Below are 18,667 nucleotides of genomic sequence, written 5' to 3'. Positions count from 1 at the left end.
AGAGACACTGTGTTGTAAGTTAATGTTAAAGTGTAAAGAGACACTGTGTTGTAAGTTAAAGTTAAAGTGTAAAGAGACACTGTGTTGTAAGTTAAAGTTAAAGTGTAAAGAGACACTGTGTTGTAAGTTAAAGTTAAAGTGTAAAGAGACATTCTGTTGTAACTTAAAGTGTAAAGAGACACTGTGTTGTAAGTTAAAGTGTAAAGGGACACTGTGTTGTAAGTTAAAGTTAAAGTGTAAAGAGACACTGTGTTGTAAGTTAAAGTTAAAGTGTAAAGAGACACTGTGTTGTAAGTTAAAGTGTAAAGGGACTCTGTGTTGTAAGTTAAAGTTAAAGTGTAAAGAGACTCTGTGTTGTAAGTTAAAGTTAAAGTGTAAAGAGACACTGTGTTGTAAGTTAAAGTTAAAGTGTAAAGAGACATTCTGTTGTAACTTAAAGTGTAAAGAGACACTGCGTTGTAAGTTAAAGTGTAAAGAGACATTGTGATGTAAGTTAAAGTGTAAATAGACATTGTGTTGTAAGTTAAAGTTAAAGTGTAAAGAGACACTGTGTTGTAAGTTAAAGTTAAAGTATAAAGAGACACTGTGTTGTAAGTTAAAGTGTAAAGAGACACTGTGTTGTAAGTTAAAGTGTAAAGAGACATTGTGATGTAAGTTAAAGTGTAAATAGACATTGTGTTGTAAGTTAAAGTTAAAGTATAAAGAGACACTGTGTTGTAAGTTAAAGTTAAAGTGTAAAGAGACACTGTGTTGTAAGTTAAAGTGTAAAGGGACATTGTGTTGTAAGTTAAAGTTAAATTGTAAAGAGATATTTTGTTGTAAGTTAAAGTTAAAGTGTAAAGAGACACTGTGTTGTAAGTTAAATTGTAAAGAGACATTGTGTTGTCAGTTAAAGTTAAAGTATAAAGAGACACTGTGTTGTAAGTTAAAGTTAAAGTTTAAAGAGACACTGTGTTGTAAGTTAAAGTGTAAATAGACATTGTGTTGTAAGTTAAAGTTAAAGTGTAAAGAGACACTGTGTTGTAAGTTAATGTTAAAGTGTAAAGAGACACTGTGTTGTAAGTTAAAGTTAAAGTGTAAAGAGACACTGTGTTGTAAGTTAAAGTTAAAGTGTAAAGAGACACTGTGTTGTAAGTTAAAGTTAAAGTGTAAAGAGACATTCTGTTGTAACTTAAAGTGTAAAGAGACACTGTGTTGTAAGTTAAAGTGTAAAGGGACACTGTGTTGTAAGTTAAAGTTAAAGTGTAAAGAGACACTGTGTTGTAAGTTAAAGTTAAAGTGTAAAGAGACACTGTGTTGTAAGTTAAAGTGTAAAGGGACTCTGTGTTGTAAGTTAAAGTTAAAGTGTAAAGAGACTCTGTGTTGTAAGTTAAAGTTAAAGTGTAAAGAGACACTGTGTTGTAAGTTAAAGTTAAAGTGTAAAGAGACATTCTGTTGTAACTTAAAGTGTAAAGAGACACTGCGTTGTAAGTTAAAGTGTAAAGAGACATTGTGATGTAAGTTAAAGTGTAAATAGACATTGTGTTGTAAGTTAAAGTTAAAGTGTAAAGAGACACTGTGTTGTAAGTTAAAGTTAAAGTATAAAGAGACACTGTGTTGTAAGTTAAAGTGTAAAGAGACACTGTGTTGTAAGTTAAAGTGTAAAGAGACATTGTGATGTAAGTTAAAGTGTAAATAGACATTGTGTTGTAAGTTAAAGTTAAAGTGTAAAGAGACACTGTGTTGTAAGTTAAAGTGTAAAGAGATACTGTGTTGTAAGTTAAAGTGTAAAGAGACACTGTGTTGTAAGTTAAAGTTAAAGTATAAAGAGACACTGTGTTGTAAGTTAAAGTGTAAAGAGACATTGTGTTGTAAGTTAAAGTGTAAAGAGACACTGTGTTGTAAGTTAAAGTTAAAGTATAAAGAGACACTGTGTTGTAAGTTAAAGTTAAAGTGTAAAGAGACACTGTGTTGTAAGTTAAAGTGTAAAGGGACATTTTGTTGTAAGTTAAAGTTAAAGTGTAAAGAGACATTGTGTTGTAAGTTAAAGTGTAAATAAACATTGTGTTGTAAGTTAAAGTGTAAAGAGACATTGTGTTGTAAGTTAAAGTGTAAAGAGACATTGTGTTGTAAGTTAAAGTTAAAGTGTAAAGAGACACTGTGTTGTAAGTTAAAGTGTAAAGGGACATTTTGTTGTAAGTTAAAGTTAAAGTGTAAAGAGACATTGTGTTGTAAGTTAAAGTGTAAATAAACATTGTGTTGTAAGTTAAAGTGTAAAGAGACATTGTGTTGTAAGTTAAAGTGTAAAGAGACATTGTGTTGTAAGTTAAAGTTAAAGTATAAAGAGACACTGTGTTGTAAGTTAAAGTGTAAAGAGACACTGTGTTGTAAGTTAAAGTGTAAAGAGACATTGTGTTGTAAGTTAAAGTGTAAAGAGACACTGTGTTGTAAGTTAAAGTTAAAGTGTAAAGAGACACTGTGTTGTAAGTTAAAGTGTAAAGAGACACTGTGTTGTAAGTTAAAGTGTAAAGAGACATTGTGTTGTAAGTTAAAGTGTAAAGAGACACTGTGTTGTAAGTTAAAGTGTAAAGAGACATTGTGTTGTAAGTTAAAGTTAAAGTGTAAAGAGACACTGTGTTGTAAGTTAAAGTGTAAAGAGACACTGTGTTGTAAGTTAAAGTGTAAAGAGACATTGTGTTGTAAGTTAAAGTGTAAAGAGACATTGTGTTGTAAGTTAAAGTGTAAAGGGACACTGTGTTGTAAGTTAAAGTGTAAAGAGACACTGTGTTGTAATTTAAAGTGTATAGAGAAATTGTGTTGTAAGTTAAAGTGTAAAGAGACACTGTGTTGTAAGTTAAAGTGTAAAGAGACACTGTGTTGTAAGTTAAAGTGTAAAGAGACACTGTGTTGTAAGTTAAAGTTAAAGTATAAAGAGACATTGTGTTGTAAGTTAAAGTTAAAGTGTAAAGAGACATTTTGTTGTAAGTTAAAGTGTAATGAGACATTGTGTTGTAAGTTAAAGTGTAAATAGACATTGTGTTGTAAGTTAAAGTTAAAGTGTAAAGAGACACTGTGTTGTAAGTTAAAGTTAAAGTATAAAGAGACACTGTGTTGTAAGTTAAAGTGTAAAGAGACACTGTGTTGTAAGTTAAAGTGTAAAGAGACATTGTGATGTAAGTTAAAGTGTAAATAGACATTGTGTTGTAAGTTAAAGTTAAAGTGTAAAGAGACACTGTGTTGTAAGTTAAAGTTAAAGTATAAAGAGACACTGTGTTGTAAGTTAAAGTGTAAAGAGACACTGTGTTGTAAGTTAAAGTGTAAAGAGATACTGTGTTGTAAGTTAAAGTGTAAAGAGACACTGTGTTGTAAGTTAAAGTTAAAGTATAAAGAGACACTGTGTTGTAAGTTAAAGTGTAAAGAGACATTGTGTTGTAAGTTAAAGTGTAAAGAGACACTGTGTTGTAAGTTAAAGTTAAAGTATAAAGAGACACTGTGTTGTAAGTTAAAGTTAAAGTGTAAAGAGACACTGTGTTGTAAGTTAAAGTGTAAAGGGACATTTTGTTGTAAGTTAAAGTTAAAGTGTAAAGAGACATTGTGTTGTACGTTAAAGTGTAAATAGACATTGTGTTGTAAGTTAAAGTGTAAAGAGACATTGTGTTGTAAGTTAAAGTGTAAAGAGACATTGTGATGTAAGTTAAAGTTAAAGTATAAAGAGACACTGTGTTGTAAGTTAAAGTGTAAAGAGACACTGTGTTGTAAGTTAAAGTGTAAAGAGACATTGTGTTGTAAGTTAAAGTGTAAAGAGACACTGTGTTGTAAGTTAAAGTTAAAGTGTAAAGAGACACTGTGTTGTAAGTTAAAGTGTAAAGAGACACTGTGTTGTAAGTTAAAGTGTAAAGAGACATTGTGTTGTAAGTTAAAGTGTAAAGAGACACTGTGTTGTAAGTTAAAGTGTAAAGAGACATTGTGTTGTAAGTTAAAGTTAAAGTGTAAAGAGACACTGTGTTGTAAGTTAAAGTGTAAAGAGACACTGTGTTGTAAGTTAAAGTGTAAAGAGACATTGTGTTGTAAGTTAAAGTGTAAAGAGACATTGTGTTGTAAGTTAAAGTGTAAAGGGACACTGTGTTGTAAGTTAAAGTGTAAAGAGACACTGTGTTGTAATTTAAAGTGTATAGAGAAATTGTGTTGTAAGTTAAAGTGTAAAGAGACACTGTGTTGTAAGTTAAAGTGTAAAGAGACACTGTGTTGTAAGTTAAAGTGTAAAGAGACACTGTGTTGTAAGTTAAAGTTAAAGTATAAAGAGACATTGTGTTGTAAGTTAAAGTTAAAGTGTAAAGAGACACTGTGTTGTAAGTTTAAGTGTAAAGAGTCATTGTGTTGTAAGTTAAAGTGTAAAGGGACATTTTGTTGTAAGTTAAAGTTAAAGTGTAAAGAGACATTTTGTTGTAAGTTAAAGTGTAATGAGACATTGTGTTGTAAGTTAAAGTGTAAAGAGACTTTTTGTTGTAAGTTAAAGTGTAAAGAGACATTGTGTTGTAAGTTAAAGTGTAAAGAGACATTGTGTTGTAAGCTAAAGTTAAAGTGTAAAGAGACACTGTGTTGTAAGTTAAAGTGTAAAGAGACACTGTCTTGTAAGTTAAAGTTAAAGTGTAAAGAGACATTGTGTTGTAAGTTAAAGTGTAAAGAGACACTGTGTTGTAAGTTAAAGTGTAAAGAGACATTGTGTTGTAAGTTAAAGTGTAAATAGACAGTGTTGTAAGTTAAAGTTAAAGTGTAAAGAGACACTGTGTTGTAAGTTAAAGTGTAAAGAGTCATTGTCTTGTAAGTTAAAGTGTAAAGAGACACTGTGTTGTAAGTTAAAGTGTAAAGAGACATTGTCTTGTAAGTTAAAGTGTAAATAGACACTGTGTTGTAAGTGAAAGTGTAAAGAGACACTGTGTTGTAAGTTAAAGTGTAAAGAGACATTGTCTTGTAAGTTAAAGTGTAAAGAGACATTGTGTTGTAAGTTAAAGTGTAAAGAGACACTGTGTTGTAAGTTAAAGTGTAAAGAGACATTGTCTTGTAAGTTAAAGTGTAAATAGACACTGTTGTAAGTTAAAGTGTAAAGAGACACTGTGTTGTAAGTTAAAGTGTAAATAGACATTGTGTTGTAAGTTAAAGTGTAAAGAGACTGTGTTGTAATTTAAAGTGTAAAGAGACAGTGTGTTGTAATTCAAAGTGTAAAGAGACGGTGTTTTGCAAGGTAAAGTGTAAAGAGACATTGTGTTGTATCTCTAAATACATTCAAAATTTCATGAATTCTACGTACCCAAATTCAAACGTAGTAGTGGTTACGATTATCATTTTACCGAAAGTATTGTTTTTATAAATGTAATGCAGTAATACATCCATGATGTATGAGATAAGTTATATCTTTTGCTGTCTGCTCAGTTTAATGTCATAGTTTTAAGATACTTTGTATTGGTATCAAGGTGAGCAAATCGTTCAATGATTGGTTTTATTGAGCCAGGGCACTAGAGGTACCCATGGAAATAAACGTAAATAATAGTTAATGCGGGTAAATATTGCTGGTTTGTAGAACAATTTAAATACCGGTAGTGATAAGTGACACACGTCAAAAACCAATTTTGCCAAACATTGATGACGTAGCAATTGTTGCCCAACACAACAATGCTAACATCGGAGATCGTAAATCAGCAGAACAAGGCAAATACCGTATAGCATGACCAATGCTAGGTATATCGCACAATGCAAATACTACATAGTATTACTAATGCGAGGTATATTGCACAGTCCAGGTACCACACACCAATGTAAGCTGTACTGTACAATGTAGTTATGTATGCAATGCCTATACAAGGAATGTCTTACAATGCAATTACCAATACCAATACTTGCAACGCAAGGCGAATCGCATGATACAGCTACCACATTTCAATGCCAATGGTAGTTGCCAGTTTGTGTCCACCCAGGGGGATCCACACCGGTCTACTAGCATTAAATTTGAATTCATAACGCAATGCAGATACCAACATCGACTAATATCATAATACCTTGGACAATACTGTCGGGATACTCAATTCATCGAAATCAATCATGGCAGCTGACCTAGTTAATAATGCATTTGTCATTGTTAAAGGGGAAGCAGTGTTTCCAGGGAGTCTACAAACCCCATCTATAAGATGCCTATAAACGGTTACTTGTATAATATCTGGGCAGTACTCTGGGTGAACGATGTACAAGTATAAAATACCGACGTACAATGTACCCTAAATCGCCGACGTATGACACTGCAGCGGACTTATACAGACAGTACAGCACGTTGTATGATGAGCGGTGTACAGGCGTAAGTATGAAACACTGACGTATGTCAATGTAATGGGAAGACAATACTTTGTGTGGTGGAACGATGCCCATTTGTGAACACTGACAGGCTATGTAAGAGACGATAGGTGACAATCATTGTAATGCGATGTACAAGTGGAAGCGCTATTAAACTTCCCCCAACTAATCTTGGATAACAATGCTATGTGTGGTGGAATAATATACACTTCCTGTTGCTGTATTAATTGACCTTGGACAGTAACAAAGTAATTGAAATATGTCCAACTTTCTGACTTAACTAACCAAATATGGCCGCTGACTTATTGAGCCATAGTTCTACGAAACAGTACCGGTCCGTCATGAACTATGAATGAACACTATGACCATACAACATCTGTACATGGACGTCCTTTGTCAATAAGCTGCATGAGATAACTGAGCTTAACAGTGATGCTGATGTAACAAATCTGAGTATTCAATTGAAAAACATTTATATCGATAGTATTTGGATACCAACGATTGAAAAACTGACAACAACAAATTACGTACCTATGACAAATTTAAAACAAATTATGAATTTGAACGATATCTAGAACAAGTAAATAATGTTTGGCACAGAATCATAACTAGGCTCAGGATCTCAGCACATAATTTACCAATCGAAAGACAACGATACCAAGAATTCCAACTAGATGAAAGACTATGTCATTTATGTAATACTAAAGCTATTGGTGATGCTATAATGGATTGTAGTACTAAATCTATTGGTGATGAAATCCATGCTATAATGGATTGTAGTACTAAATCTATTGGTGATGAAATCCATGCTATAATGGATTGTAGTACTAAAGCTATTGGTGATGAAATCCATGCTATAATGGATTGTAGTACTAAAGCTATTGGTGATGAAATCCATGCTATAATGGATTGTAGTACTAAATCTATTGGTGATGAAATCCATGCTATAATGGATTGTAGTACTAAAGCTATTGGTGATGAAATCCATGCTATAATGGATTGTAGTACTAAAGCTATTGGTGATGAAATACATGCTATAATGGATTGTAGTAATCCAGTTGTAATTGAAGCTAGAAGCCAATTTAAAATAACATATCGAAATTTATGATCAAAATTTTTCAAAATTATCTCGAAAAGAATATTTCAAAAGAATAACCAGCTCAAATGATAACTTTATCACTAATATAACCTTGGGAAATTCTCTAATTCATTATTATCTTTGTATTCAAAACTGTAGTTTAGAGCAGTTATGTAAATAAATAAATAAAAAAAAGAAAAAAAAACTGTAGTTTAGTGTTTTATATATATTTATAGTTATCTATTGTTTTTGTTTTTGTTGTTTCTGTATGTTGTTTTTGACTCCAGATAATGTATTGTTTACATTATTTCACGTAAAATAAAATATACTATACTACTAAAGTATACGATGTATGTGTATGTATGTATGTATGTATGTATGTATGTATGTATGTATGTATGTATGTGTCCGTCTGTCTGTTTGTCCGTCCGTGGACACGATATCGCAAAAACAATTCAATACTGCACCAATTCTAGTGAAACTTGCTACACATCTTCCATATGCTAATCACAAGAACACTGATTAGAATTTGGTAAACATCCAGTGAGCATTAATTAGTCATTTGCCTAATTAATGGTTTTACAAATTATGCTATATCTTAAGAATGAACACTTCAAATCCATATAATTTGGTACATATATCGACCATAACAAAGCACACTTGTCCTATAAGGCCTGTTGGCATAATTTTTAGTTTTAATGAGAATGTTGCATAATTAATGATCTTCGGTAATTAGGCTATATCTTAAGAATGCAAGCTTCAAAATTCATATAATTTAGTACATATATCAACCATAACAATGTTCTATGACGTTTGTTGATACATACATACATACATACATACATACATACATACATATACCAGCCATCTGGTCATTCGACGTATTTATACAGATATAGATACATAGATGCACACAAATACACATATACACACAAACACATATACACACAAATACATATACACACAAATACATATACACACAAACACATATACACACAAATACATATGCACACAAATACATATACACACAAATACATATGCACACAAACACATATACACACAAATACATATACACACAAATACATATACACACAAATGTATAGTACAAAACTTAGCGTGACATATAAGAAAATCACATATATGTTATCATTCAAATAAATTGCATATGCATACACCAAATAAAACATTATTCAATATCAAAGATTAGAAAAACACATTTTACGATACTTGCACGTTTTCATTTGAAATACGCTTAGCACAGTGAATGATTATATTATTTTGGTGGTCAACCTAGACAATTCGCATAACTAACCCGAGCCTTACGTGACGGTGATTAACAATCACACATTTACTATAATGTATATTATTCAAATTTTAAAATAACATTCTATTTTCTCGAATTCAGACAAACGTGGATTTCTCCATTTTTTGCGAGTTACAGAATGTATTACTGTCTTCCTTAGATATGATATAAATGTTGATGAATTGTAGATAGCTAGAACGTATGTAATCTTATAGAATATAGTTGATCATGCATATTCGAAGTTTACAAGATGACTCTGCACTGCTATTGTCATTCATGTCAAACATGGAAAAACAAGAAAATTGTAAACTGAAATCAAGTTTATCAAACTACGTCAAAAAATACAAATATTGTAATACATCGAATCCGATTTATCGAGACTGTTTTGCAAAACTATTAAAGCACGTGCTATATTCATCTATACGTATATGGTTTATAGTGCCAACGAGGCCAACTGTTTCTGCCAAAAAATATATCCTTATTCTAAATAACAATGAGAAATTCAGATTTGGTGTCTTTTTACAAGTCATTATAAGTACCATGTTGAAAATTATGAAATTCCACAGCCAAGGATCGATCTCCCAAACTGGTAGGCGTATACACAGTTTGGGCTATACTGGGTGCAAACTGTAGTCAAACTGGACGTTATCATTGAAAGCACTGTAGAAACTAGAAGAAATCAGCCTTAATGTAGCAGCATCAGTTGATAGATTAATTCTCAAACACACAAGTTGAACATCCAAAATTAACCCATTGTTGTCAATCATCCATCGGTCATGAACTTGAGTTATACCAGCACTGTTATTCGGCGAACAACTGGCTGGTTCTCCTGTCATCTCAAAAAGGTTTGTCTGCATAGTAGTACCCCAGTTTGAGCTATTAAGCCGAGGAGATTATATCATAGTAATATTGAAATTAACTTCGCATCACTCTCCATGTTTATTTTCGTTTGTTATGGGAAAGTCAGAAACAACCAGCGAACGAGGCTAGAAAGTTACGCCTTAGAGGCAATCCTCGTACCAGAGACTTGGAATCCGATTTGACAAATTTGATTGGAAAATGATACAAAATGATAGATATACAAATGATATCATCTTCATCCGGGCGAGGCTAACAATCTTTAAAAGCGTCCTCGATCTCAGCTTAATTTTCTAGAGTTGCATGAAGCTGCAAGAATGAAAGACAGAATGGTGACTCACCACAGCCACGATACTGAGATCACCATTATGGACAAAGAGAAATTGCTTTTCTTCGGTGAGTTTACCTTATTCATATTCATTTGCTTTTTTGCCCTGTCTTGTGGTGGTATCTCTGTTTAACAGTCAGGCGGCTTATTTTAAAATTAGCCTACGAATAGAATTGCTAATTTATCAAAAACAAAGCTGCGGTACACATTCTTTTGTCAGTATACGCGATGTGTAGTTGATTTCGTCTGCCAAAAATAATGCTGATTTTCGGCTAATTTCACTGTGCTTTCATTTTCATGCTAGTTCTTTGTTTTTCTTTTCCGAAATGGCGACAAGTCGGCAGGAGGAGCCATTTAATTAAATTCGATCGTCACGATTATTTGCATTGATAGCAGCAATGTGACACTTCCATAGCATCGTAAAACACACTGAATTACGCTCTCCGTGATTCGCTATCAATAACAGTATATTCTAGTGTTAGCTTGTGTACACATTGCAAAATTACAAATACATCGACTAATTGCAATGGACGTTTGTATTCACGTCATTTAGAATAAAGTTAAGATTTCCATAATTCATCGCTTTCTGACTACGTACGACGCTGCCAAAAATGAAAGCGAGAACCGGATTTCTACGTGAAAGAAATTTCCCGCGATACGCGAGAGGAAGTGTATCTATATTTTACAAATTTGTGAATTCACAAAACTAGCATTTGTTTTGGAATTAATGACTAGAGTCTGTGTTTAGTTTAGTAATCAAACATATTGTGCCGTCAATTTTTATGTTCTAGAACGACAGCATTGTCACCATTAAATATTACAAAATCATCAACATAATCGCCTGTCCGTATTTTAGTGCAATTCATGAAATGGATTTCAGAAAATGGCCGTCTGCTTCTTTAATCGTGCTCGCAAGCAACTTTTCCCCGCGTCTGAATTATTTAGACCCACCCAGATTTGCTGGAAGACACAAGTTACATTTCCGATATCGACATCGCAGATATTTTTTGCTACATTTGTGCCACAGTGGAGTGAAGCTTCGTTGGTTACCGTGATTTGAGGACACCCTAGAAACGATGTACTGTAAACATAAGCTTATGTTGGGTTCTATTCGCCCACAAATTAATAAATTATTCTACTCAAGCAATGGTATACAGCATGCTATATTACAAATGTAACTTATATATGTCATATAAAACAATGTCTTATTTTGGGGGTTTCCCCCCACTTTTCCTCTAAAAAAAAAAACCCCTTCGCCTTCACTTCCTACATTACAGTGTCCAACACAAATGTATCGGATAACCGTAACACTGAATCGACTGACTCCGTGTGCGACATCTCTGCACTCGTGTACATCACATTGGGATCTGATATATCTGGTTTGTTCTGATTTAAATTTGCTATTTTTCAATAAAGTAAAATAGCTTAATTTGAAATACACTGTCTTTTAATTGTACAACGCAATCACTGTCACGGTGCATCCAAGTGTGCAAGACTGTGCCTACCAACAGCACTGTTTTAGATTTTCTCCATCGACGTGCGATGCATGGGGCCCGGTGCCTAAAATACACAATGGTATTTTATGCATTAATTCACAAAACCACGAACGCTGCAAGTTAGGACGTTATTTGTTTTACAGCAATTTATGTACGGCTGTATTGCCTTGGGGCTATATACAGTGATAATCCGCAAGCAGGCTACTATGGACGTCCAAGTTGTCACATGCCTGTTAACAGCGTCTGTCATATCACCCGCAATTGTTGTCTCTCGACTTTAATATACTGTCGTCTTGATCGTTAGATTGTTCTCAATCCTTCACTCCAACCAGCATATCGAATCGTTTCGACATATACTTGCACATGATTGGTTCATTGCGGTCCAATATTCAATTATCGGAAAGATCTGCAGGCCACTTCCAACACAAAAGTTCACTGATTTCATGATATTTCGCTGACTCTACGCTAGGTGGCGTACTTTTGACAACGCACCCGGGACCAGTCGACTGAGCTTTAATTAAGAGGGTATACTCACCGCAAATGACTGGAAAACGTGACGTGGGTATCAATAGGAGTAGAGGTATAGTTCTGTCACACTTCAGTGATTTTAGTCTTTTTTATGAAACGGGAATAATGCATGAAGGGTGACTGAATGCCCTATAGTATGTACACAGCACAGTTGAAGACACTAGAATTGTGACCCCAAAAAACATGCAGTACCAAGAAATATTACGATACTGAGTTGCATTATGTCACATGACGAATGACCATATTCGACTGTCTATAGTATATTCAATATACACGTGCATTCTGTTATATATGTACAATCGTCCATAATTAGAACAGTCGTACTCTGGATAGTACCATAGCATTGCGGAAAATGTAAACATGGATCATGTGAAAGTTGTATACGTAGTTGTAACGAAATGATGGCTGGCTGCTTTACTCAAGCCATGCTTCAATATATATCACCAACAAACGATAACATTCTTATATCTAAGCATTGAACAAAATACTATAATCAAAATATAAACTGAACTTTCTCGTTTGACGAAAAGGGGGAGCAGGAATAATCAGGTATCAGCTGAAATTAGATTCATATTCAGCCAGAAATATTATGGAATCATAACAGTAAACAAAGTAATAAGACTGGGATACAACATTGGAGCGGGCAGCCACATAATGTTGAACATAGTAAGGAAATACAAAATAGTCTATGATACATTGAAACGAACAGTCGCAGAATGTTGAACGTTGTAATTCAGTTTATAATACAACACTGGAACAAACAACGAACAAACAAACAACCATAGTATGCTGATACACATCAGTAGAACCATGGAAGTTTCATGGTCGGTTATACTTCCATGGTAGAACATAGAACGAAAGCCAGCGAGCGTGACACACAACACAACACAACACAACACAACACAACACAACACAACACAACACGACACGACACGACATAAACCATGATATAAATGTTGTATACGCATATTGTCTCCCGCACATTGTTTACAGTTAAAGCCAAATATTGGTACTGGTAGCTTTTCATAATTTTTACCTACCGTAAGGGAGTATAATGTCTATACTATACTACTAAAGTATACTATGTATGTATGTATGTATGTATGTATGTATGTATGTATGTATGTATGTATGTATGTATGTATGTATGTATGTATGTATGTGTCTGTCAGTCTGTGGACACGATATCGCAAAAAAAATACTGCACCAATTCTAATGAAACTTGCTACACATCTTCCATATGCTAATCACAAGAACTGATTAGAATTTGGTAAACATGCAATGAACTTATGCAGATTACTCTTTAAAAACTGAAAAACAGGCTTTAAAGCCATTTGCATAATTAGTGTTTTTTTAGAAATTCAATATAATTTGGTACATTTGGTACAAAAGGCATGTTGTATAAAACCTGTTGATGTAGCTTATAGTTCTAATGAATAATTTGCATAATTAATCAATCATGACAGTACGGTAGTTTACATAGCTGTTATTGTAATGAGTATTTTGCAAAATTAATGATTTTCAGTAATTAAGCTATATATCTTATGAATGCACACTTCAAATTCCATATAACCTTGCACATACATCAAACATAGGAAAACACATATCCTATAAAGCCTGTTGGCATAGTTGTTCAGTTTTTTAAAGAATCCTAGCTTCAAATTTCGTATAATATGCTACACATATATCAACCGTAATAATGTACACCTGTCCTATGAAGTTTGTCGAATCACTTGCATAATTTAATGATTTTCGGCAATTAAGATGTATCTGAAGAATGCAAGCTTCAGAGTTAATATACTTTGGTGCATTCATTGATGATAACAAAGTGCACGTTTGTTATAGTTTTTGAAAATGATACGTTATATTTGTATAATTAATGGACTTTTGATATTTTAGAATGGAAGCTTCGAATTTCATATATTTGGTACTTCATACATCAAACAACTTGTACTGATGAAAAATTTGCACAATTAATGATTTTATTTATATTTAGGCAATATGTTCAAATTCCATATAGTTTCATATAATTAATTTTACGATTAAGGGGTACATCATGCACAATAGCCACAGCCCAGAATATTGTATTCCAAAGATGTATGTAGGAACAAAAACTTTTGGGCTTTGCCCTTACGGGAGGCACTCCGTTTACATCTGGCTCGTTGTGTTTTACCCGTCGTCGTAAAATACACCAAACTTTCACCGAAACAGCTCAATTCTCATTTCTGATCATTTGATTTGCTGTGTTAACCAACAAATTATTATGCTAATGTGATTGGGTTACCAACCTGAATACTTGTTTACCAACAAATGGTAAAATTAAGAGATGTAAATAGGGTTTGATCATAGACGATCATACATACTTAGCCAGTATAACATAGATGAGTCGAAAATATGATCACACGTGATATTGTTTAAAGCGATAATGTTCCCGGTACTTGCTCTTGTTTTAAACGCCGCAGGTGGAGCGAAAATGATAAATCATCGGAAATATTATAGGTATTTAATTTCTGAAAATCACATATGTTAATTCATTGACGACGCTACTAATTGCTTACACATGTCAACTGTTTTGAAAGAGACAGGCTCGTTCCAGGAAACGTCAAAGATCACTGTAAGCCCCTATATAGAGCGCAGTTGATCTACTTGACTCCAGAGTGAATTATTAAAACGAATACCAATTTCAATATGTTAAGTTTTCCCCAAATCAACCTAATATAGAAGAGTTTTTATAAACAAACTATGACGCAAATATGAGGGCGTTATACTAGATTTTTTGTAGCCAAGATGGTTTCATGGTTCATCATTCGAAAATGTTCATCCCATTTAGAATACAAGCATAAAAATATACAATTATTGAAAATCTGAAAATATATGATGATAAACCATTTAAATAAATTAATACTGGACTTTGGCCTATACTCAAGTTTGACTTGGAATTTGTCTGTTTAGTAGAGGTGGTCATTAGCCATTTTCTTTAATTTCTGCATGCTTTTCTCGGTTATCATGAACTATGTAAGCCATTAAAGACACTTTAATATAAAGACAATATAAAATACAATGTCATGGCGTGATCATCGCCATTTGACTAACAGTTCAAGTATTCATTTGCTATTCTGTATGCATATGTCATTGTACTTAGTAACGGTGGACACTGACAAGATCAGTGTGGCCTTGGTGTCACCCCTTCTCATGTTCAATGTACTACGTCATTACATAGACATTATTTTAACAAAATTACTGTAATCCCATGATTTTTTGGAGACTTTTAATTTCTTTTAGATCGGCTATATTGGAAAAAAGTCATCTATACCTCAGTTGTCTGAGTCTATATGAATCAATATCAATAGGTTTGTCAGATCACATTTCAAAGATAAACAATAAAATGCTTGGTCTTCAGGTTTTTTTGTGTCTCTGTTTCATTGGTTAACGTACTTTGATAAAATGCATCACCATACCTAACTCATTTCACTTTCCCTCACAAGTTTGCCAGCTTGTTATAAGAGGTTACGTTGTGTATCTAAATTGATCCCTTTTCAGTTTGTTTAGGTATGAATAGATATCTGTTTAATCTAATATACCAACATAGTCTACGATAATTTTACCGTGTAATGTCAAATACAACAATCGAAACTTTCTGAGCAGATGAGACTGGAAACGGGTAGATGTCTCCTTCAACATAAGAACAATGTCAAAACCACGAGACACACCGGAGAAACACACAGTGCAGATTTATTTGGAACAATGTTGGGTCACCACATACTTCATTTTACCTTAGCTGAAACCTAGTCTGCGTTCGATAAATTAGCCAACTCTATATATAAGCGAGTTGAGATCACGATGGCTATTATGATTGTGTCAGAATGACTAGGAGAGACTCAAATCCCAAAGAACTGTACACTACAATCATGTGTGTTCAATTGTTTTACGCGTGGCAATTAGTGTGCAAATTGTGGGATGTGACGAGCATGACCAAGGATATGGTCAAGGTTAACGTTCAAACATCCATCTGATGATATGGATAAAGACATATTAGAAATGCAGAAACGGCGATAAACCTAGTATGGGGGATACTTTGGGTAACAACGTTTGTCTTTTCGTTAACGTAGAATGGCGATATACCCGTTTCAAACACACGTACGAAAATCGAACGATGTGTACCAATTATAATAAAAGTCCATGATTTGCAAGATATTCACGTGGATAATACATATATATTGAGATTAAATTTGACACTAACACTAATAGTGATAATACACCGACAATCCTTATTGCACACGATATCGACCTACTGTTCCATACACACAATGGTCTGGTTAGTCGCAAAATAATTCGTTATTATTGCTTTGGCCAATGCAGTGTCTAAATTCTTTTGTACATCACACATCAATGTGTTACTTTCATCCTAATTTGAAACACTTCCACCTATATACACAATATATCGTCTGTTTGACCTCCAATGTTATGATTACAAGGTTGCACGAACGTTTCGACACGTTTTCGTTCGACTCAAGGTAGTTTAAACACCTTTTTAATGTGACCGTTGATATGACGTATGTTACATGTCATTTTGTGCAATAATACCAAATGAATACATGCCACTGTACGTGTTATTATGTGCAATAATCCCAAATGAATACATGACACTGTACGTGTTATTATGTGCAATAATACCAAATGAATACATGACACTGTACGTGTTATTATGTGCAATAATACCAAATGGATACATGACACTGTACGCGTTATTATGTGCAATAATCCCAAATGAATACATGACACTGTACGTGTTATTATGTGCAATAATACCAAATGAATACATGACACTGTACGTGTTATTATGTGCAATAATACCAAATGAATACATGACACTGTACGTGTTATTATGTGCAATAATCCCAAATGAATACATGACACTGTACGTGCTATTATGTGCAATAATACCAAATGAATACATGACACTGTACGTGTTATTATGTGCAATAATACCAAATGAATACATGACACTGTACGCGTTATTATGTGCAATAATACCAAATGAATACAAGACACTGTGCGTGTTATTATGTGCAATAATACCAAATGAATACATGACACTGTACGTGTTATTATGTGCAATAATACCAAATGAACACATGCCACTGTACGTGTTATTATGTGCAATAACACCAAATTAATACATGACACTATACGTGTTATTATGTGCAATAATACCAAATGTACACATGCCACTGTACGTGTCATTATGTGCAATAATATCAAATGAATACATGTCACTGTACGTGTCATTATGTGCAATAATACCAAATGAATACATGACACTGTACGTATTATTATGTGCAATAATACCAAATGAATATATGACACTGTACGTGTTATTATGTGCAATAATACCAAATGAATACATGACACTGTACGTGTTATTATGTGCAATAATACCAAATGTACACATGCCACTGTACGTGTCATTATGTGCAATAATATCAAATGAATACATGACACTGTACGTGTCATTATGTGCAATAATATCAAATGAATACATGACACTGTACGTGTTATTATGTGCAATAATACCAAATGAACACATGCCACTGTACGTGTTATTATGTGCAATAATACCAAATGAATACATGACACTGTACGTGTTATTATGTGCAATAATACCAAATGAATACATGACACTGTACGTGTTATTATGTGCAATAATACCAAATGAATACATGACACTGTACGTGTTATTATGTGCAATAATACCAAATGAATACATGACACTGTACGTGTTATTACGTGCAATAATATCAAATGATCACAGGACATTATACGTCTTGCACGTTAGACCATCAATACAGTGCAGTACTGTAACACATACACGTATGTATTTTTAAATGCTTACAAATGATAATACCAAATTAAAATACCTGACGATTACAACACATTACTAATAACCAAATTTTAATGTAAAAACATATACAGCAGTATGTCAGCAAATAACAAACAAAAAGCAATTTAATTGTTGTTTCCATTTGCTTTTTAAATAATACAATTAACTGTAAATAAATCGTTGTGATTGACCAAAATAAATGTATTGTAGATTGAATACGGGTATATTGGCAGATGAACTACATCCACTACCGAATTCCACCACAACATGTAGATCAACTTCACCCACTACCAATTCCACCACAACTAGAGCTTCTGTAGTCGATAGGTGTTACATGGAAATTGTTTTGATAAGTTTAATTACAAACCGATTGCAAAACATCAACATGATCAAAGACAGTGAACACAAACTCTGTTCTGTCTAAATTAGCACACTCTAACCTTTGTTGTTAGGTGGTATGTTACTGTGATACACTACACTACACTACACTACACTACACCACACCAAAAACAATCATACTATACTTTACTACACTATACCACACAACACCATATCACACTATGCTATACTACACTATACCACACCACACCACACTACACTATACACTACACTACACTACACTACACTACACTACACTACACTACACTACACTATACTATACTATACTATACTATACTATACTATACTATACTATACTATACTATACTATACTAGACTAGACTAGACTAGACTATACTATACTACACCACACCATACCATGCTACGCCACTGTACTGTACTGTACTGTACTGTACTGTACTGTACTGTACTGTACTGTACTACTGTACTGTACTGTACTGTACTGTACTGTACTGTACTACTGTACTGTACTGTA

The sequence above is a fragment of the Glandiceps talaboti genome, chromosome 3 (genome assembly GCF_964340395.1).
Source record: "Glandiceps talaboti chromosome 3, keGlaTala1.1, whole genome shotgun sequence".
NCBI lineage: Eukaryota > Metazoa > Hemichordata > Enteropneusta > Spengelidae > Glandiceps > Glandiceps talaboti.
This window is presented reverse-complemented; position numbering follows the sequence as displayed.